The following is a 22,422-nucleotide window of genomic DNA, read 5'->3' on the forward strand; positions in this document are numbered from 1 at the left end:
ACACAGTCATGAGACAGCCTGGGTTTTTTCTTTTTTTTTCTTTCCCATACAACTAATCCACCCGAGTCATCCGGAACTTGGAAAATAATGCACTTGTTTCTAACACGGGTAATTTTTTTCCCTTCTGCCTGGATATTTGGAAAGCTTTGATGAGAATTTTCTTCCTGGCATTGTCTGCCCTGGAGGTGGTCAACCTTCCTAGCTATGAAGTTGCCCGCTGAACTACCCCCATGGCCAGAAGGGAGAAGACACGTCCCATACGCAGTGGTGAGCTGAAGCGAGGAAGAGCTCTGGACAGTGATTTGGCAACAGCAGCTGCCTCGAGAAAGCAATCAACAGTTTCATTTCCAAGGCTTTTTGGATGCTTGCGTCTCTGTCCAGGAGACCGCAGTCCTCGGAGCAATAGCAGCCTCTGCCGGCTCTCTGAACAGTGTCGTTCCTAGTTCTTGTAAAGACTGTAGACTGCTGCTCTCCAAAGTGAGCCACCCTAGACCGAAGCTACCTTCCGTGAGAGCGTACGGACTTAAGGGGTCTGAAATGCAAACCTGCGCATACGATAGTTGGGCAAAACAAGCCTTTACGCAACCATACGTGGATGGGGGGTGAAGCGGGGAGAAGATTGGTTGCAACAGTTGGGTCTGTGCTTGTTTTCAAGGTGTGAACAGCTGGCCACTGCGTCCAAGAGGCTTGCGATACATCGCTCCTCCAATGTCCTGACAGTGTGCTTGAAGAGATTCGATCCTTTCTCTGGCAGAAAGATTAGCAAGGTATGTATACAAGTGCACTGCAACTTTGTCTGCTTGGAAGGAGACCTTTCCCGAAGGAGAACCCTTTTTTGGAAGTTGTTAACGTCTGCACACGATGGCTATCGAGTGCAGCTGCCTAAGAAAAATCAATGCAATAGCTCTGGTAGCTGTGCCTTGCTCTTTCCCTTGTGGTAAGAGGAAAGTTCCAATGCGAAGATAAGCACTCCGCTGTGCTCGTAAAGAGCTGGTTTGGCCGAGAACAGTTTTCTGCCACTTCAATGACGAAATGGCAACGCCTTTTTTTGATGAACCGAGAAGATCTATTTCTATACCTCTAGCCTGTGTTTGGTGGCAAGGTTTTCTCAGGCTGCTTCCTAAAGACTCTCAGGATAACTTTTAGTCTTCTCGGTCTCTCTTTAGCTTGTGCAGTATCCGGAATATTTGGACCTTGGTGCATACATGTCTCAAGCGGCTGGAGAACCACTCCTCTACTCCTTGTATGCTGTCCTGGTGCATGAAGGTTCCAGCTGTCAGGCAGGACACTATTACTGCTTCGTGAAGGTAAAAGTCAACTCTGCGATTTGCGTTGGCGCATGGTGTCCTTCAGTGGTGTTCTCTCTGTGTTTTTGTGTTAAAAATCCTGCAGTTCATCTAAAGATAGCGTTGCCTTTCTTTGCAGGCCGGCGATGGACGGTGGTACAAGATGAATGATGACTCTGTAGGTCTTTGTGACATCAAGACGGTTCTCCGCCAGCGTCCGTATTTACTCTTCTATGCCAGGTAATAACAAGTGTGGAAGGGTGTTCCGAATACACTCCCTCTCCTGTTACTGATCGTGGTGGTGGTGTTCTCCTGTGGTGGGTTTTGCTTTCTGTCCTAGGAGAGAATGACTGTTTGTCTAGTTAAGTTCTGTCTGTTCTGCAGTTTGCCCGCTCCTTTCTTCTCCCTCCTTGTCTGGCACTAAACTCTTGTGCTGGTGTAAGTTGCTGGCTGTCTGCTCTCTGAGACTGGCTAGCTGCGAAAAGAGGCGAAATGGAGGTCCGAGAGGGTATAAAGATGAGTTACTGCTCTGAAAGGGACAGACGTGGCTGGAAGACCGTGATCTCATTTCCAGCTTCTAGCGCTGGTTCAGGCTTCTGCGTGTCACACCAAGTGCTGCCAGACAATGAAAGGATGAGACTGAAGGCACGAGGAGGCTGCGAGAACAACCCCAGACTAAGATCACTGTTGTTTCTCCAGGCACCATGATCTGAGCCCTGGAGCAGGTGCTGAATGCCAAGAGACAAAGAGCACTTGTGGGGCAAAGCTGGACCAAGTGCAGAAGAGTCCATTTTCTGGCGTCACCGTGGGACTGAGGAATCAAGAAGGTGGAGAAAATATGCAGAGGACCCAAAGGAAGAGACAAGCACGGGACTCTGCAGGAACTCCCCCTCAGCGCTGCGGCAGGAAGAGAGCGCGCTCTGACTCTGAGCAGGGGGGGAAGCTGAACAGAAGCCAACCAGACTGTCGCCTCCCAGCCCGAGGCGCACTCGCCACGCAGAAACGCAGAAGCGCGCTCACCGTCAGCCGGCGCCTGGCAGTGGGAACCTGTGCAGCTCTTCCCACAGGGAGAGAAACAGCCCCCGTGAATGGCAGAAGCTCCAGAGGGGAAAGCGTGCACGGCTTGAGCGGCCACAGAGCAGACACGCAGCCTGGCTCGGTAGGTGAGCAGCAGCCGGGGAAATACTCACTTGGACAACGTGCGCTCCCACCAGTGCCGGTTCACCCAGAGCCTGCAGGCTCTGGCCAGGCACACGGAAAAGAAACGTGCAGAAAGAGGAAACACGCCTGTGCAGAGGGGGATGAAAGTGCACCCAAAAGAAAGCGGTGAAAGGCAGAAGCGAGCATTCTGGTGATGCAGAATTGAAAAAGAAATGCAAGAAAGTGAAGAAGAAAAAGAAATCCAGAGAGAACTCCGGAGAGGAGGACTAAAAAGTAAGCATTTGCAGCATCACCAGCAAATGTTGCCTCACTCTTTGCCACGTGTTTCAGGTGCATGGCTTATGGACAGAAGCGTTCAGTACTTGTGACGGAGCTTGCCATCACAACCTGCAATTTACCATCAAAGGCCGCAGACAAACATTATCATAAGAATGCTAATCATCAAACTTGACGTTTAGGATCGAAACAATAAAATTGCATCATAACCAAACCCAGTCCTAAGTGGTGCTTCTGATTTCTGTAGAGAGTTTGACCATGTGAGAAAGAACAGACGGGTTTGGGGTTTTTTTGAAATTTTTTAACTCGAGACTTCCTTCATGAAAGCACCCGTGTGATCCAGAAGGGTGGAAGCTTTCTACACCTACTGAGCATATTAAATTAGCACGCAGAGATCTCAGGGAAAAAAAATGACCGGGAACAGAGCATCTTCAGCGCTGCTCGATTAGAGGCTCGGGTCGCCTTTGTGTGATTCATGTTGTCTTCTCCAGCTACTCAGCCACCAGGAACATGACAAGCACCTGAAAAAGCAACGGGCTAGTTCCTGCCACGAATGACATCACAGGCACCTAAGCAGGCCATGCGTCTTTTCCTATCCAGCTGCTACTCAGTCACAAGTGATATCACCCGCATCTGCACAAGTAATTTAAAAACTCCTACCCTATCCATTGCTCAGCAGCAAGTGACACCACAAGTACCTGCAGCAGAAGCCAGGTTCCTGCTCCTTCCCCGTCAGCTGCTCAGCCACCAGTGTCTTCACAAGGACCTGCACCCTCACTTTCCACATGCCATCTTTGTCACCTCCATCTCTACCTTGTCTCCTCTCTCTCCGGGCTCTTCTCTCTGCCAGGCACTTTCCTCAGTCACTCCATGACCTCCCAAGGCCTTTTACTGTTATTGTGCTTCTGTGGCAGATGTTACCTTGCAAGCACTGTCCCAGCCACGTGACCTGAACCTATTTCTCTTCTCCCTCTGCTTCGTGCTCTGGCTGTTTGATGCATTTTTTGACCTCGGAGGCCCTTGTACCCTGGCTCCCTCCTGCTCTTAAACCCTGCTCCTGCAAGAGAAGGGGCAATCAGTCAGTGTCTCCTCCATGGCATCTTACCTGCATCTCTCTGACATGCACATCTGGTGGGAACTGTCACCACCAGCCCCAGCTGTGCGTGAAGTCTTCTCCTGGCACAGGCGCAGCTCTGGGTGTGCTTGCTGTGGAACACGGCTCCTGAAGGAGAAGAGCAAAACTCAAAGTTGCTCCTGGGCAACGTCCTGCTGGGAGAGCTGATTTGAAGGCAGGTGTGCCGCAGGTCCTGAGGCTGGTCCAGGGGTGCTCCCTGTCCCCCAGCTCGGCCACAGCTCCCACATCTGGCTCCTTCCAGCAGGATTCTGGAAAGCCCGTTCCCAGCTGTGAGCGCCAGGCCAAGGGCACGGGGCAGAAACAGCCCCCACCCCCGAGGGTCCCAGCCCCCAACTGGCCTCTGCCCCCAAACTACTGAAACTTCCAAACAGGCTCTCCCTCTAACTGAATTACCTTCAGTTTTCAGAAAAGAAACTGTATGCTTTCCCTTATACCCTCAGACTACCGCAGGAATTAGCTGTATATTATCTGTATACTGTAATTCTGTAATGACCACCAACCTGAAAACCCTCCAAAGCATGGATGAGAAGCATCACTAACTACGCACCCACCTCTTAGTCCTCCTGCAGCAAGGAGCCAGTGCTCTGTGACCGAGCACTTCTGCATGGACACCTCTCTCTGACAGGAGACTGCCGGGCTGAAAACAAAACCAAAATCTTAAGTTGTCTTGGCTCCAGGGAAAGCAAAGAATATTTGATACCGATACAAACAAGTTCAAGAGAAAGCAGGATAGTGGAAAAGGCGGAAAATGTGATGTGTCTCACCCACCTTTAATTTCAGAGGAGGTTTCAAGGGTGGTTTTTTTTTCTCATGTACAGCACAGGTGAGGAAGCACACACCTGCCTTTTCAGGAGAACTGAAAAGAGTAAGACTATCAAGTCCGTGCAATTACTCTTCTTTGCAGGATACATGACTCCTTTTTTTACATCTCAGTGGAGAGCTTTAATTTACTATCACTAAGTTCTGATAAGGAAACAGCAAAACGTTCTCTGTAAATTTTTGAAAAGAATAGTAGACTGTTCATATAAACTGTAAATGACTTGTTTCCACTGTCAAAGGTTATAACGCTTTTGAGTATCTTTGCCATCTTCATCTTCTTTGCCAAGACTTTCTTCTGATAACGCTGTAACTACAGTACCTCAACATAACATTAAACTCTTCAAATATCCTTGCAGATTCTATGAAATCCAAAATGCCCTACATGGATGCCTACAGGTTTTGCTATTACCATCACATTTAAGCACCAATCGATCCTACCAAACCTAGAACCTGCAAAACCTGGAGACCAATTTACGCAAGACATGATGGAATTTACAAGCGGCACAGAGGAACATACGTATCCATCTTGTTCTGTCCTTGCCAGAACTGCTGGGTGACCTGTCATCAGCCTCAGTGACTAACAGCAGGCAAGACTCTCTCATCTGGCTTAGCGCAGATGCAGCTCCTAGGAAAACGGCTATTTCAGAAGTCAGGTCTTGTGATTTTGGGACAGCGTTTCAAGGAAATGTTTTAAATACTCTAGAATGGTAAGACTAAGCATGGTAATCTCACTCCAAGTCCTAGCTCTGCCACAGATTACATGAGCAATAACGGGCAAGTACCCGTTATTACTATTACTATTACCCGTTATTACTATTACCTATTACCCGTTATTACTATTACTACCTTTGGTAGTTTTTTTCTTGAAAGATGGTAAAAATGCAAAAAACCAGGGTATAATTATCTAGCAGGTTCTCATCGTAATACCCCCTCGCATTAATAGCTGGACACCAGGTAAGGAGTGTATGTGCTCTATTCACCTACCTACTCACTAAAACGAAGTAAATTTTAGTCCTTGGAAAGCACCACCTTTCTTTTTTCTTTTTTCTTTTTTTTTCTTTTCATGAAAAGGGTGGCGCTGCTTTCTGAATTCAAGATGAGGTACATGGAGTACACAGACAACTCGCTACGTATCTGAACTCCCAAGTCAAGCTCAGAAGCAGGACGGATCATGGCACTGATCGGCTGCATACAGGCCACCTGAAAAAAACCACACACACACACAAAAGAGAAAACTTCTGAGCATGGACTGGAAGTCACTGGTTCAGGACTTATTAGGAGGCCAGAAGATAACACAGCAGAAAAAAAGCAGTAAAGCCAAAGGCATTTCAGCCACACCAAATTCATCCCACTTCAAGCTCTCCAGCTCCTGAGTAAGATTTCAAGTGCCATGTCCACACAAACCTGAGGAACTAGGTACCTTCAGCGCCACCGAGGTTCCGCTCCCCAGGCCAGCCAAGAGGGGTTTGAATCGCTCCACCCCATCTGTTTCTGCTCTTCCAGCAAAAGTCTCCAGCACCTGCTCACAGCTGCACTGAGAGAGGATCAGCAGCTAACCCACAAGCCAGGGCAGGAGGGCGCACGTGCAGACCAATTACAAAATGAAGAGCCAGAGGCAGAAGAGAGACTCCACAGAGAGGCCAGTCGAAAGCTCAAGAGCAGCAAAAGGCAGGATTTCTGTCACCACGTCCACGCCTTCGCGTTGAGGCAGAGGGTACACAGAACCTTCACTGCATCGATCATCAGACAAGGGACTTTGATATCAACAGCTCTCGCCAGGAGCAGCACCCCCTCTTTTGTACCCAGCGGTGTTTGATTCCAAACTGAAAAGAAAGGAAAGCTGGAATTCATGTCCGAGACTAAGCCAGCTCTAAAGAAGAGTGAGATGGGAATGCCTCGTGATTGACAATGCTCTGAGGAATAACCATGAGAAAACACTTGTTCCAAAACCTTGTCCAAACCCCTGTGTTACCCTTGTTTCGGACAGGGCACAGAGGAGTGACAAGGAAGGGAGCGATGCATCTCAAACCACACGCTGCCAGCAAGAGAAAGCCTTTCAGGGAAACTTAAGAAGCCTCAAAGGAACATGTGGACTTGGGAGGAAACAGAGACTCTCCGTTTACCCAAGGAGAGCGGGGAAGAGCACACAGAGGGACAAGGAAGCGCCCCAGCTCATTCACGGGAAAGGGAAAACAGGTGTCCACTGCACAGGAGTGTCAAATAATAAAAATTTTAGAAACCCACAGATACAGAGAAAGACAAATGGGAAGAAATACTGAAGGGCATCAAGCCCTCATACGTAAGTTAAGAGGCATAATCAGAGAGGAGCAGAGAAAGCCACAAAAGAGGGCAGAGCAGCCAAAGTCCCACAGGCCTGTACAAATACACGGAAAGTGTTTTGTAAGTCCCAGGAAAGTATGTGATGGTGATGGTACCAGGAAATGTACAGTAGGAGAAAAAGCAAAACAAGCAACGGGACGATATCAAGGATTTACTAAAGAGCAGGAAACTTCCAGCACTATTTTCCCTGCCCATTCCAGCAACTGCTCTGAGATAACTGGGCAGACACCGTGCAGCGGGAGCTGTGGCTGTGTGAGGTTGTCTCTACACACTGCACAAGGCTCTTACCTGCTTGTGCATAAAGCCTTCAGGCACTGGATGGTCTCTTGTCTGCATCATGTACTATGTGACCTGCGAGGAAGAAAATCAGCGAGCTGACAAACTTATGGAACAAGACACCTCCTCTCTTTCCTCCAGAGCTCTTAGGTAAGGCGATGATGAGGCCCTCAGCACCCACAATCACACCAAGATTCCACCTTAATGGACTTTCAAAAGACGGTACGATAGGTTGTTTATGCAGGAAACCACCAGACTGAATTCCAATACAGCCAATATTCACACTGCTATCAATCGCCCCCCCTACTCACAAGAATCCCTCAGCTCAATCCCAAACACCTCCTCCCACCATCTCCATCTCAGGAGAGATCTTTAAGCCCCCAAGCAAACCACTGCCTCATCGCATCGTGAGCAACCTGCCCTGATCCTCTTTCTTCTTCCCTCCTGCCCTGGCCATACCTCCCTGAGCTGGTATTTTGTTCCCCCCTCACACAACCAGACCACATACAGACACAGTACTAATCCTGCGTTTGAAAATGTCTGCGGTCACCAGGGACCAGTCTTCCCCAGCCTCACCACTGTGTCGTGGTGAGCATCACTGAGGTAGCCGTCATCCATTCTCCTTACACCCTGGGACCAGGATGGCCACCCCGCTGGACACACTGGGAGAACAATCACGTGGAGAGGAAAGGGGTTGCCATTGGACCGTGAAAAAGCCCAGGGCTGAACCAGTTTCTCCAGGTGCTACAGTTCTTGGCCTGACCCCAGGCGTAACCAGTCCTGAGGAGCCACGGGGCAAACTGCAAATACTATCTGTTGGTCAGTTATTGCAGTATGTTCGGTATGATTATACCCGTCAAATTCAAACTCAGTAGGAAGAGGAAGAACACAGGAAGGTTAAGAACACTTGAAACCCAGATGGACGCAGAGCTCCATGTCTGTGGGGCTGCGCCAGGAGAGCCAGGAAGAGCGTGGAGCAGCAACGAGCCTTGTGGCTTTCTGGACACTATGACAGACACTCAGCAATGATGCCCACGCGATCAGCTGCTCACCCTGCAGCACCTTTTCCTCCTGGAGCCTTTTCAGGTCTCCAGCAGAGTGGCGAGGCCATCAGGACCGAAGCTCTGCACCCAGCTGTCAGGAACAGACAAAATCATCAGCACACACAAAAACCCCACGCGCTTTTGCACGGCCTCCACCCTTCCTCACCTCTACTCAGCCATAGCGCAGTTCCCAAGGTCAAAGCTCCCAGTTTCTCATTGACAGCCCTGGTTTTGTCCAGCGTCCCAGCCCACACCCTTCCCCACCTCACCTGATGGGGCTGCTGCTCAACCTTGCTGCTCCAAGGGGCTCTTTACGGGAGCTGTCTGTGGGTTTACCCACGGGTACCTGAAAGAGCGAGCAGAGCCACGTCTGTCCCTCTTTTACAGGACGTCCTCTTTTGCCTTCAGCGTGGCTGTGCTGGTGTCACGCTGTACAGCACAGCACCTTCAAACCCATACTGCAAGCAAAGTATCCCTCTCTCTAGAAGACCCATTCTTCTCTTCCTACCGTTTACATTTAACGACATGAGGTATTTAAATCCCATTTGCTGCTCTTCTGCCTACAAGAGGGCTAGCACTTCATTGTGTGTTCCAAGAAATCCATCTTATATTCTGCTTCCAAGAAGCTGTCATTTGGGCCAGTTTATGGCTCCGGGTAAGAAGTCTAAAGCCAAGGAATTTCCCTAAAATCTTTACCTTGAACTAGCACAGCTACAAGTCCTGAGATGTCATAGATGCCCAAACCTCTCAACCACTTTTTTCTTTTTAAACCAGAAGCTACCTTTGAAAATAATGAAGGAAGTGTAGCAATTTCCCTGTCAAGAGAAGAAGCTGGCACTTGTCCATCTCCTGGTATTCTGGCAATAAGTTTCTGTTGAACAGGAGGGTCTTCCTCGAGTATGATGAGGGATTTTTAACAGGTATATCTTTGTATATTTATCTATCTTTGCATCCGTGTGCGTGTGTTTGTACCCGCTAGCAAATATAGTCTGCTAAAATCTTATGATTTATCTCAAGATCGTGAATGAACCTCAGACTGCTGCTAAACACATATAGTCCCTTAGACATAAACCATTGTCCGAGTCTGAGACTAAGATTGGATCCAGCTGGGTCTTCTCTGAAGCTCGTGACTCAACGGGAGGGTCTCCCTTAATCTTTCTGTCCTTGGCCTCTCTATAAATCGTCCCAACTCAATTGTAACACGATACCCAGCTTTCGGCTGGGATAGAGGTAATTTTCTGGCTAATAGCCGGTATAGTGCTGTGTTTTGGATTTAGTATGAGAATAATGTTGATAACACGCTGATGTTTTAGTTGTTGCTAAGTAGTGTTTACACTAGCCAAGGGCTTCTCAGCTTCCCATGCTCGTTTCCTTTGTGCGCTTCATCTGTGGAGTAAGTGACAGAGGGAACCTTGCCGTCGAACTCTGCTAAGTCATGCTGTTATCAATTTCTATTAAGATCACTTTCTGCTGATAGCTTCGACAGCGATTCCTTGAGCGGCCTCTAAACCGCTCATTCGTGATAGGCAGGAGCAGGCCCCTGGCTTCTGCAGGTGCACGTGAGGTCACTGGTGACCCATTAGGTGGTAGGGCAGAAGCAGGGCCCTGGCTTGCGAAGGTGCTTTTGAGGTAACTGTTGTCCGAGCATGCGATTGGGAATGACAGGACTCCTGGCTCGTGCAGGTGCTTGCGATGTCACCGGTGGTGAGGATGTTTCAGACCAGGCGCAGGCCCCTGGCTTGTGCAGGGGCTTGTGACGTCTCTGGTGCAATGGTAGTTTAGAGGGCAGCAGCAGGCTGCTGGCTTTTGATGGTGCTTGTGAGGTCATAGGTGGCTGAGTGTGTGAAAGGGCAGGAGCAGGCCCCTTGCTTGTGCGGGCACTTGTGAGGTAACTCGCGGCTGAGTAGCTGTTTGGGTATGAAAGGACACCGGGCTGTGCATCTGCTTCTCACGTTCCCTTTGCCTGGGCAGCTGACTGGCTATGACGAGTTACCTGGCTCGTGCAGGCGTTTGTGAGGTCATGAGTGGCTGAGTAAGGGATAGGGCTAGAGATGCTGCATGATCCTAGTAGGTGATAGGACAGGAAGAGGACCCTGGTTTGTGTAGGTGCTTGTGATGTCACTGGTGGCTCTGTGGCTGATTGGGTATGAGAAGTCACCTGGCTTATGCGGCTACTTGGGATGTCACTGGTGGCTACCTGTTAGGGCAGGCACAGGCCCCTGCAGGGTTCCAGTGCTGGTGATTTCACTGGTGGCTCTGTAACTGTTATGGCAGGAGCATGCACTGTTGCGAAGCAGTGGAATGCACCTCACCCAAAGAGAGGAGCAGCGATATGTTTTACTGAGGTAAAATAATAATTTGACAGAGTTCAGGAAGTTCGATGGAATTTAAGAAAGTTTAACAGTGCTCTGACAAGGTTCAGCAAGTTTGATGGCAAGGTTCACCTTACTAATTACTGCATGGAAGAAACATGCAAAGGAAAATCGAGTTAGAATGATTTACGTAGAGACTGGAGATGCAAAGAGTAAAGAGGACCTGCACAAGCCAGGTTCTCACGCCTGCCCTATCAGCTACTGAGCCACCCGTGACATCATAAGCATGTGCAGGACCAGGATTCATTCAATGTCCTATCAGCATTCCCGCCACCAGTGACATAAGACCTGAACAAGCCAGGTTCCTGCGCCTGTCCTATGAGCTTCTAAGCCACCAGTGACATAAACACCTGCACAAGGCCGTTTCCTGCCCCTGCTCTATCAGGAACTGTGCCACAGCTGACATAAACACCTACACAAGCTTAGTTCCTGCACATGCCCAATCAGGAACCGTGCCACAAATGACCTCGGAAGCACCTGCATGAGCCAGGTTCCAGCACCTGCCCTATCAGGTACTAAGCCAGGCGTGACATAAACAGCTGCACAAGCCACGTTGCCGCACTTGCCATATGAGATGCACAGTTCACCAGTGACATCAAACAGCAGCATAAGCCTGGTTCCCGCGCCTGCAATATCAGCTAATGTGCCAGGCGTGACATCACAAGCCCCTGCACAAGCCAGCTTCCGTTCAATGCCCTATGAGCATTCCTGCCACCAGTGACATCACAGGCACCTGCCCAGTCAGGAACGGTGTCGTAACTGACATCACAAGCCCCTGCACAAGCCAGCTTCCGTTCAATGCCCTATGAGCATTCCTGCCACCAGTGACATCACAGGCACCTGCACAGGCCAGGTTCCTGCACCTGCCCAGTCAGGAACTGTGTCGTAACTGACATCACAAGCCCCTGCACATGGGCACCAGCAGCCCATCTCGTCCCTCCTCCCAGAGCCACCTCTGGCCAGGAGGAGCTCAGAGAGACCTTCGAGAGACACTGACCGCTCTGCTGGCCCACCCACCTGCCCACAGGTCCCTCCAGGAAGAGCTTTAATCCCTGTTCAGCTGTTGGGATTGCCTTGGAAAAACAATACTCAGTTGGTACCAACAGGCTGAAAAGCCAAAGCCAGAATTAAAAACACGTGTTGAACTTGCATATGTAATTCATGGGGTAGTTTTTCTCTCTACGTGTAGAGTCCATTGGTGGAAACTGGTAACTGGCGGGACTGGTAAGAGCGCAAGTGTTGCGCATCCAGGGAGCCCCTGGCACTCGGGCTGGCACCTTTTGGGCCATGAAGCCCTCCGAGGACCCAGGCAGCAGCGCCTGCGGAAAACGCAGGCAGCTGCCTGCAGCTGCCTGCCTGCAGAGGGGCCGCCTTTCACCGGAACGAAACTGAGGGACAAGGAGCCCCCAGGGCCCGGCGGCCGCTCGTCCCATCCCCGCCAGCCCCACAGCCACAGTGCCACCGCAGACCAAAGCCAGGTACGGGGCTGTGCTTGGGAGGGGACCACGGCGCAGCCTCCCCGGCCCCTGCCCCGACGGGACACCGCCTAGTCAGGAGAAACGCCCGAGCCGGGACTGGAGGGAAACGAGAGGTGCCGGGGCAGGAGGGACTGGGGGGCAGGCAAAGGCTGGGGCAAACCGGGACCCCAGCTGGGCAGGGCAAAAATATCTGCTCCAAGCGGGGCGGGGGCAGGGGCAGAATGACATGCCCCATGGGGGGCCAGGGGCACAAAGAGATGCCCTGACCAGGACAGGGACAAACCAAATGCCCAGACAGGGCGGGGCAAAACTAGCCACCCCAATTTGGGCAGGGGCATAAAAGGCCACCTGAGCAAGGCCACAGTAAAGCCAGGTACCCTGTGTGGGGAAGGGGCAAAACGAGCCTCTGCAAGCAAAAGAGGGGAAAACCTCAGCCGTCCCGAGAGGGACATGAGGAAAGCAAGGCACCCGAGCAAGGCTGTGCCCAAACTGGATGCCTCAAGCAAAACATGAAAAGAGAAAAGCCTCCCCGAGTGGAGCAGGGGCAAAACTAACTGCCCTGAGCTGAGCAGGAGTACAACTAACTGCCCTGAACAGGACTGGGGAAGAGCAGATGCCGCGAGTGGGGCAAGGGCCAAACCGAGCAGTTCAAGCGTGGCAGGAGTTACAACCAGCTGCCTCGTTGGGGCAGGAGCAATACTCACTGCCCTCCGGGCGAGGCAAGGGGCTAAACCAGATGCTAAAAAGGCACCCACAAGCGCTTTTCAGAGCTCCAGGGTGAGAGAGCGGCTGGGTGGGGGCCTGGCAGCCAGCCAAGGTCCACCCAGCACGGTTGCTGAAGGTGCTTCTTTGGTAGCTCTAGTTCAGAGTCAGCCTGTGGTTGAATCTTGGGGGGCAGATAAAATTTATTGGAAATGAAGCTGTAAGCGATCAGGTGCTTTGCTACATGAGTCTCACGGACACAGTTCCTGTACCTGGGAAGAGTGGAAAAGAAACCCTCGGCAACCCGAATGTTCCAGCCAAAGCTGTGAACAGGCACGCTTACAGCCCGGGGCAGGTTTTTATTCATCCGGCTGGTGCGGCTCAGGGAAGAGGCGGGAGCTCTGCCAGCGGACGTACGGCCCTTCGCCGGCAGCGTGTGGGGAAGCCCAGCGGCTGCCGGCTGCCGGAGCTGCCCGGGCTGCGGCAGCTGCGTGGTCACGTGGCTCAAGGGGACACGTCCCCGTGCGGCCCCATGTCACAGAGGGGCAGTCATGCGGCACCCGCCCGGCGCTTGTGAGCTCACCTGGCCAGGGCTTGGTATCCTGAGGAGCGGGTCAGCGAAAGCTAGTTGGGCTGAGCTGGCCTTCGGGATAACTCGGCTCCTTCCTTTGCTACTTGCGTGCCTACTTCTTTCCAACCATTTATCGTTTACTGCCCGCTTCTCTGCAACTCCCATCCTCTTTCAAAGGTGATTATGATTTGACTTTCAGGACAGATCATAGAGTAGGTAGATACGGGATAAAAGTATCGGCTGGTCTATACCTTCCGAGCTCTAGGCTTAGCTATTACACCTTTATAGGCTGGCCAGGGCTATGGGCAGAGTTTCTACTTGCTAATTCTTAGTTCTTTGCCATATCCTAGGACAGGGAAGTAGGGGGGTGGCAGTGCAGTCTGAGGCGTTGGGCTCAGCCTAGAATGACAAGAAGCCCACCCTGACTGATGCGGTAGGAAGGGAGACAGAAAAGGAGCACGGCAAAGGCAGCCGTTAAAGCAGCGGCTGAAAGCCAGTCACTCCTGCATACAAGGTGGGCAAGCGTGGGCTGGCGAGCCAGAGGGCTCTGCTGCTAACGCTAGCCACAGGTAAGCAGCAGCTCCTCCTCAGAGAAGGTGACATGCAACGCAGTCTTTCAAAAGGGCCTTGGTAATTGCTGTCAACTGGAGTCCTGTGACAGGGTCAGTAGGGCCATCAGCCTGCAGCTCTGCAGCAGTTACAGGTACCACTGGAACACTTTGGATAGCGGATGCTGTTGTGCAGGTTGTGCTTGGGGGGGGTTTTAATCGTTTTATTGAGCTACAATTATTTCTTTGCCATCAGGTGACGGGATTGGCGCTGATCGTCTCTTTCTGGAGCGCGTCCTGACATCCTTTGTCATCCCAAACTTTCCCCTCTGTTCCTGAGAGGAGCGATGGCTGCAATGGGGAATGACTCCCGTGAGTAACGGCTTCACCAGCAGGCTTGGACTTTGTGAATCCCTAAAGGCAACGGACGTGGCTGGTGCTCCATCCCTGAACGTGGATGTGCTGACAACCTAGAGTGAATTCTGGGGTGTTTCCTGAGAGCAGCCAGACTTACCCAGGCGTTTTCAATTCGACACAGGAAAATGCATTTTGTCACTCCTCTGCCACTATGTGCAAGACTTTGAAAGATGGCATTGCTCGTAGAAAGATCTGACATCAGTGGGGTTACTTTCTGTGCTAGGGACTTGCTTGTTTTCATCAAGTTACAATCAGGAAAAGGGAAGACTTGCCCTGATAATCCAATTCAAGACTCTAGAGGGAAAGGAAGGTAGCCTGAGGCACAGAAATCAGAGTGTGGGTTTGTTGGACTTTCAGCAAAGTAAGCAGGGGAACAGACTATTTTCCAAAACTGTTTCTTGCGATGGCAGTGTCAGGCTTCCCCCGATGTTTCTGTGTTGGAGGTTAGAGCTGGTTGTCCTGGGTGCTCCTGTACAGAACTCGACTTTTCAAATAGGCTTTCAGGCAACAATATCATCTCATCTCTTTTCAAATGTCATTTCCCTGCAGTCATTGCCGAGGGAATGGCTCCGCCACAAAGGATCCTCTGTCCCCCGGAGAAGATTTGCATGGAGTGGCAGCAAAGACAGAGAGCTGGAGCAGGACTCCATAACCTGGGCAATACCTGCTTCCTCAACTCCGTCCTGCAGTGCCTGACGTACACTCCCCCTCTGGCCAACTACCTGCTCTCTCGTGCGCACGGCCAGTCGTGTGAGTACTTTTATGAACTTCTCCTTGTAAATTTGTCGGGCACTTCCCAAGGATTCCCAGAATCTCGAATTTGATTTAGGAGAAAAGCATCGCTTCTTTGTCAGCCCCCCGAGTTGGTGTTCTTTGAACTCTCAAGCTAGAAGCCTCTTGTCCTACCCAGGTGTGTTCATCTTCAGAAAGGCACCGCTTTCTAGTCCCGGGTCTCGGGCCCTTTTCCTGCACGTTAAACTCTCTTTGCTTATTGCACAGAAAACTTCTGTCAGTTAAGCATCTCTCTGAAGACAGTTTCCTATGCACTAAAATGTCCCGGGCTTGTTGGCACATTGGCACCTTGGCAGAAGAGTGGAGACTGTTCTTATAACTTCAAGATCTCCGTTAGGTTTGCCGTTGCTATGGTACTTTGCTAACCTGAGAAACTTGCTTCCCTCCCTCCCTCTTCAGGTCGTCAGCAAGGCTTCTGCATGATGTGCATAATGGAAGCGCACGTTAACGAGGTCCTGCATTCTTCAGCCAGTGCCATCCAACCTAAGGCTGTCATCCGGGTCCTCAGAAGTAAGTCATTTCAGGTGCTTTTACACGTTTCTTCCCTTCTTGTCAGAGAGAACTATTAACAACTTCTGTCTTAGGAATAGGAGAACATTTCCAGCCTGGCATGCAGGAAGATGCCCACGAGTTCTTAAGCTACACTATCAATGCCATGCAGAGAGCTCGTCCGAGTGGAAGCAGCGAGTAAGCACAAGCAAATTACCTTTGCAGTGTTCCTGAGCCCTCTGGACTCCTTGATGTTCTCCCATCAAGGAAACCCTATGCCCAGAGTTTTCACACAAAGCAAAACTCTTGGAGGAGATAACTCTCTGCCTTACGATTTGTTTCCAGCTTGGGCATCTCTTCGCAAGAAACTACCATCGTCCATCAAATATTTGGGGGCTTTCTGAGATCCAGAGGTACTTTTTAAAAATATTACCGTCCTTAGAATGATCTCTGGCTCCTTCTCTCTTTGTGGTAAACAAACTTCTAGTTTCTAGTATGCAGCAGTATGTCCAGTGCCTCTAAAGTAGTATGTGTTGGTTGTTGAAACGGGCAGAGTTAGTCTCCTTCCCAACCTGAGAAGCATTTCTCTTTGCCTTCCAGTAACGTGCTTGAGCTGCAAAGCCGTTTCCGACACCTACGAAGCATTCCTTGATATTCCTTTGGATATCAAGGTAAGATGGTTTGAAATTGTGGTGCACAATGTTTCAAGACCCCTGCAGGGGGCCTAGTTTATCTCCAGTAAGCTCCGTTGATTTAAAACTGTGGGCTGTTACCACGCAAGAGCTTGGTGCTGGATGGGGAGGGAACCGGGCTTCTGTGCTCCTTCGGTGGAAGTCCTGTAAACGGCCTCCCCGTGCTGGGTGTCAGCTGGGCAGAGAGTAAGGATGGCATCTACAGCCCTGATGACACTGCCATACCACCCTGCTTTGGACTACCTCAATTCGCCTCTGATTGCTGCTCGGATGGCTTTGATTGCTTTTGCTATTTTTGACCATGCGTACCACAGGCAACTCTGGTACCGCCCAGGGGTAGCTCTTTCTTGGGATAACGCTGGCACCACACGGGTAGCTATTTCTTGGGATTTTGGGTTTCCAGGAGCTTAGCGCTCTCCTTTCTTTCTCATCCAGGCAGCCTCATCTGTCACTGAAGCTCTGGAAGACTTTTTCAAACCTGAGCAGTTGGATGGTGAAAATGGCTATAAATGTAGCAAGTAAGATTATTACTAAAGACATCTTCATAGTAGATACTGGGTTACGGTATTGCATGTCCGGGAGCCCTAGTTACATTTTGACTTAATTGAGAAACACAGTCATGAGACAGCCTGGGTTTTTTCTTTTTTTTTCTTTCCCATACAACTAATCCACCCGAGTCATCGGGAACTTGGAAAATAATGCACTTGTTTCTAACACGGGTAATTTTTTTCCCTTCTGCCTGGATATTTGGAAAGCTTTGATGAGAATTTTCTTCCTGGCATTGTCTGCCCTGGAGGTGGTCAACCTTCCTAGCTATGAAGTTGCCCGCTGAACTACCCCCATGGCCAGAAGGGAGAAGACATGTCCCATACGCAGTGGTGAGCTGAAGCGAGGAAGAGCTCTGGACAGTGATTTGGCAACAGCAGCTGCCTCGAGAAAGCAATCAACAGTTTCATTTCCAAGGCTTTTTGGATGCTTGCGTCTCTGTCCAGGAGACCGCAGTCCTCGGAGCAATAGCAGCCTCTGCCGGCTCTCTGAACAGTGTCGTTCCTAGTTCTTGTAAAGACTGTAGACTGCTGCTCTCCAAAGTGAGCCACCCTAGACCGAAGCTACCTTCCGTGAGAGCGTACGGACTTAAGGGGTCTGAAATGCAAACCTGCGCATACGATAGTTGGGCAAAACAAGCCTTTACGCAACCATACGTGGATGGGGGGTGAAGCGGGGAGAAGATTGGTTGCAACAGTTGGGTCTGTGCTTGTTTTCAAGGTGTGAACAGCTGGCCACTGCGTCCAAGAGGCTTGCGATACATCGCTCCTCCAATGTCCTGACAGTGTGCTTGAAGAGATTCGATCCTTTCTCTGGCAGAAAGATTAGCAAGGTATGTATACAAGTGCACTGCAACTTTGTCTGCTTGGAAGGAGACCTTTCCCGAAGGAGAACCCTTTTCTGGAAGTTGTTAACGTCTGCACACGATGGCTATCGAGTGCAGCTGCCTAAGAAAAATCAATGCAATAGCTCTGGTAGCTGTGCCTTGCTCTTTCCCTTGTGGTAAGAGGAAAGTTCCAATGCGAAGATAAGCACTCCGCTGTGCTCGTAAAGAGCTGGTTTGGCCGAGAACAGTTTTCTGCCACTTCAATGACGAAATGGCAACGCCTTTTTTTGATGAACCGAGAAGATCTATTTCTATACCTCTAGCCTGTGTTTGGTGGCAAGGTTTTCTCAGGCTGCTTCCTAAAGACTCTCAGGATAACTTTTAGTCTTCTCGGTCTCTCTTTAGCTTGTGCAGTATCCGGAATATTTGGACCTTGGTGCATACATGTCTCAAGCGGCTGGAGAACCACTCCTCTACTCCTTGTATGCTGTCCTGGTGCATGAAGGTTCCAGCTGTCAGGCAGGACACTATTACTGCTTCGTGAAGGTAAAAGTCAACTCTGCGATTTGCGTTGGCGCATGGTGTCCTTCAGTGGTGTTCTCTCTGTGTTTTTGTGTTAAAAATCCTGCAGTTCATCTAAAGATAGCGTTGCCTTTCTTTGCAGGCCGGCGATGGACGGTGGTACAAGATGAATGATGACTCTGTAGGTCTTTGTGACATCAAGACGGTTCTCCGCCAGCGTCCGTATTTACTCTTCTATGCCAGGTAATAACAAGTGTGGAAGGGTGTTCCGAATACACTCCCTCTCCTGTTACTGATCGTGGTGGTGGTGTTCTCCTGTGGTGGGTTTTGCTTTCTGTCCTAGGAGAGAATGACTGTTTGTCTAGTTAAGTTCTGTCTGTTCTGCAGTTTGCCCGCTCCTTTCTTCTCCCTCCTTGTCTGGCACTAAACTCTTGCGCTGGTGTAAGTTGCTGGCTGTCTGCTCTCTGAGACTGGCTAGCTGCAAAAAGAGGCGAAATGGAGGTCCGAGAGGGTATAAAGATGAGTTACTGCTCTGAAAGGGACAGACGTGGCTGGAAGACCGTGATCTCATTTCCAGCTTCTAGTGCTGGTTCAGGCTTCTGCGGGTCACACCAAGTGCTGCCAGACAATGAAAGGATGAGACTGAAGGCACGAGGAGGCTGCGAGAACAACCCTAGACTAAGATCGCTGTTGTTTCTCCAGGCACCATGATCTGAGCCCTGGAGCAGGTGCTGAATGCCAAGAGACAAAGAGCACTTGTGGGGCAAAGCTGGACCAAGTGCAGAAGAGTCCATTTTCTGGCGTCACCGTGGGACTGAGGAATCAAGAAGGTGGAGAAAATATGCAGAGGACCCAAAGGAAGAGACAAGCACGGGACTCTGCAGGAACTCCCCCTCAGCGCTGCGGCAGGAAGAGAGCGCGCTCTGACTCTGAGCAGGGGGGGAAGCTGAACAGGAGCCAACCAGACTGTCGCCTCCCAGCCCGAGGCGCACTCGCCACGCAGAAACGCAGAAGCGCGCTCACCGTCAGCCGGCGCCTGGCAGTGGGAACCTGTGCAGCTCTTCCCACAGGGAGAGAAACAGCCCCCGTGAATGGCAGAAGCTCCAGAGGGGAAAGCGTGCACGGCTTGAGCGGCCACAGAGCAGACACGCAGCCTGGCTCGGTAGGTGAGCAGCAGCCGGGGAAATACTCACTTGGACAACGTGCGCTCCCACCAGTGCCGGTTCACCCAGAGCCTGCAGGCTCTGGCCAGGCACACGGAAAAGAAACGTGCAGAAAGAGGAAACACGCCTGTGCAGAGGGGGATGAAAGTGCACCCAAAAGAAAGCGGTGAAAGGCAGAAGCGAGCATTCTGGTGATGCAGAATTGAAAAAGAAATGCAAGAAAGTGAAGAAGAAAAAGAAATCCAGAGAGAACTCCGGAGAGGAGGACTAAAAAGTAAGCATTTGCAGCATCACCAGCAAATGTTGCCTCACTCTTTGCCACGTGTTTCAGGTGCATGGCTTATGGACAGAAGCGTTCAGTACTTGTGACGGAGCTTGCCATCACAACCTGCAATTTACCATCAAAGGCCGCAGACAAACATTATCATAAGAATGCTAATCATCAAACTTGACGTTTAGGATCGAAACAATAAAATTGCATCATAACCAAACCCAGTCCTAAGTGGTGCTTCTGATTTCTGTAGAGAGTTTGACCATGTGAGAAAGAACAGACGGGTTTGGGGTTTTTTTGAAATTTTTTAACTCAAGACTTCCTTTATGAAAGCACCCGTGTGATCCAGAAGGGTGGAAGCTTTCTACACCTACTGAGCATATTAAATTAGCACGCAGAGATCTCAGGGAAAAAAAATGACCGGGAACAGAGCATCTTCAGCGCTGCTCGATTAGAGGCTCGGGTCGCCTTTGTGTGATTCATGTTGTCTTCTCCAGCTACTCAGCCACCAGGAACATGACAAGCACCTGAAAAAGCAACGGGCTAGTTCCTGCCACGAATGACATCACAGGCACCTAAGCAGGCCATGCGTCTTTTCCTATCCAGCTGCTACTCAGTCACAAGTGATATCACCCGCATCTGCACAAGTAATTTAAAAACTCCTACCCTATCCATTGCTCAGCAGCAAGTGACACCACAAGTACCTGCAGCAGAAGCCAGGTTCCTGCTCCTTCCCCGTCAGCTGCTCAGCCACCAGTGTCTTCACAAGGACCTGCACCCTCACTTTCCACATGCCATCTTTGTCACCTCCATCTCTACCTTGTCTCCTCTCTCTCCGGGCTCTTCTCTCTGCCAGGCACTTTCCTCAGTCACTCCATGACCTCCCAAGGCCTTTTACTGTTATTGTGCTTCTGTGGCAGATGTTACCTTGCAAGCACTGTCCCAGCCACGTGACCTGAACCTATTTCTCTTCTCCCTCTGCTTCGTGCTCTGGCTGTTTGATGCATTTTTTGACCTCCTAGGCCCTTGTACCCTGGCTCCCTCCTGCTCTTAAACCCTGCTCCTGCAAGAGAAGGGGCAATCAGTCAGTGTCTCCTCCATGGCATCTTACCTGCATCTCTCTGACATGCACATCTGGTGGGAACTGTCACCATCAGCCCCAGCTGTGCGTGAAGTCTTCTCCTGGCACAGGCACAGCTCTGGGTGTGCTTGGTGTGGAACACGGCTCCTGAAGGAGAAGAGCAAAACTCAAAGTTGCTCCTGGGCAACGTCCTGCTGGGAGAGCTGATTTGAAGGCAGGTGTGCCGCAGGTCCTGAGGCTGGTCCAGGGGTGCTCCCTGTCCCCCAGCTCGGCCACAGCTCCCACATCTGGCTCCTTCCAGCAGGATTCTGGAAAGCCCGTTCCCAGCTGTGAGCGCCAGGCCAAGGGCACGGGGCAGAAACAGCCCCCACCCCCGAGGGCCCCAGCCCCCAACTGGCCTCTGCCCCCAAACTACTGAAACTTCCAAACAGGCTCTCCCTCTAACTGAATTACCTTCAGTTTTCAGAAAAGAAACTGTATGCTTTCCCTTATACCCTCAGACTACCGCAGGAATTAGCTGTATATTATCTGTATACTGTAATTCTGTAATGACCAGCAACCAGAAAACCCTCCAAAGCATGGATGAGAAGCATCACTAACTACGCACCCACCTCTTAGTCCTCCTGCAGCAAGGAGCCAGTGCTCTGTGACCGAGCACTTCTGCATGGACACCTCTCTCTGACAGGAGACTGCCGGGCTGAAAACAAAACCAAAATCTTAAGTTGTCTTGGCTCCAGGGAAAGCAAAGAATATTTGATACCGATACAAACAAGTTCAAGAGAAAGCAGGATAGTGGAAAAGGCGGAAAATGTGATGTGTCTCACCCACCTTTAATTTCAGAGGAGGTTTCAAGGGTGGTTTTTTTTTCTCATGTACAGCACAGGTGAGGAAGCACACACCTGCCTTTTCAGGAGAACTGAAAAGAGTAAGACTATCAAGTCCGTGCAATTACTCTTCTTTGCAGGATACATGACTCCTTTTTTTACATCTCAGTGGAGAGCTTTAATTTACTATCACTAAGTTCTGATAAGGAAACAGCAAAACGTTCTCTGTAAATTTTTGAAAAGAATAGTAGACTGTTCATATAAACTGTAAATGACTTGTTTCCACTGTCAAAGGTTATAACGCTTTTGAGTATCTTTGCCATCTTCATCTTCTTTGCCAAGACTTTCTTCTGATAACGCTGTAACTACAGTACCTCAACATAACATTAAACTCTTCAAATATCCTTGCAGATTCTATGAAATCCAAAATGCCCTACATGGATGCCTACAGGTTTTGCTATTACCATCACATTTAAGCACCAATCGATCCTACCAAACCTACAACCTGCAAAACCTGGAGACCAATTTACGCAAGACATGATGGAATTTACAAGTGGCACAGAGGAACATACGTATCCATCTTGTTCTGTCCTTGCCAGAACTGCTGGGTGACCTGTCATCAGCCTCAGTGACTAACAGCAGGCAAGACTCTCTCATCTGGCTTAGCGCAGATGCAGCTCCTAGGAAAACGGCTATTTCAGAAGTCAGGTCTTGTGATTTTGGGACAGTGTTTCAAGGAAATGTTTTAAATACTCTAGAATGGTAAGACTAAGCATGGTAATCTCACTCCAA

At 50.3% G+C, this 22,422-nt stretch overlaps 1 long non-coding RNA gene across 2 annotated transcripts; it reads right to left on the reverse strand.

The window, feature by feature from the left end:
* Nucleotides 1–3,828: 3,828 nt before the first annotated feature.
* Nucleotides 3,829–20,890, reverse strand: LOC142076713 (uncharacterized). 2 transcript variants are annotated; one of them, XR_012671276.1, is made up of 8 exons: nucleotides 20,837–20,890; nucleotides 8,346–8,682; nucleotides 7,306–7,368; nucleotides 6,098–6,500; nucleotides 5,662–5,877; nucleotides 4,627–4,821; nucleotides 4,410–4,495; nucleotides 3,829–3,945 (listed from the first exon to the last, which is right to left on the reverse strand). It is a non-coding gene; the product is annotated as an uncharacterized LOC142076713 (long non-coding RNA). The 2 variants fall into 2 exon arrangements; XR_012671277.1 differs by lacking the exons at nucleotides 6,098–6,500; nucleotides 7,306–7,368; nucleotides 8,346–8,682; nucleotides 20,837–20,890 and adding an exon at nucleotides 20,545–20,634.
* Between the last annotated feature and the right edge of the window lie 1,532 nt (nucleotides 20,891–22,422).

The sequence above is a fragment of the Calonectris borealis genome, unplaced genomic scaffold (genome assembly GCF_964195595.1).
Source record: "Calonectris borealis unplaced genomic scaffold, bCalBor7.hap1.2 HAP1_SCAFFOLD_96, whole genome shotgun sequence".
Taxonomy (NCBI): Eukaryota; Metazoa; Chordata; class Aves; order Procellariiformes; family Procellariidae; genus Calonectris; species Calonectris borealis.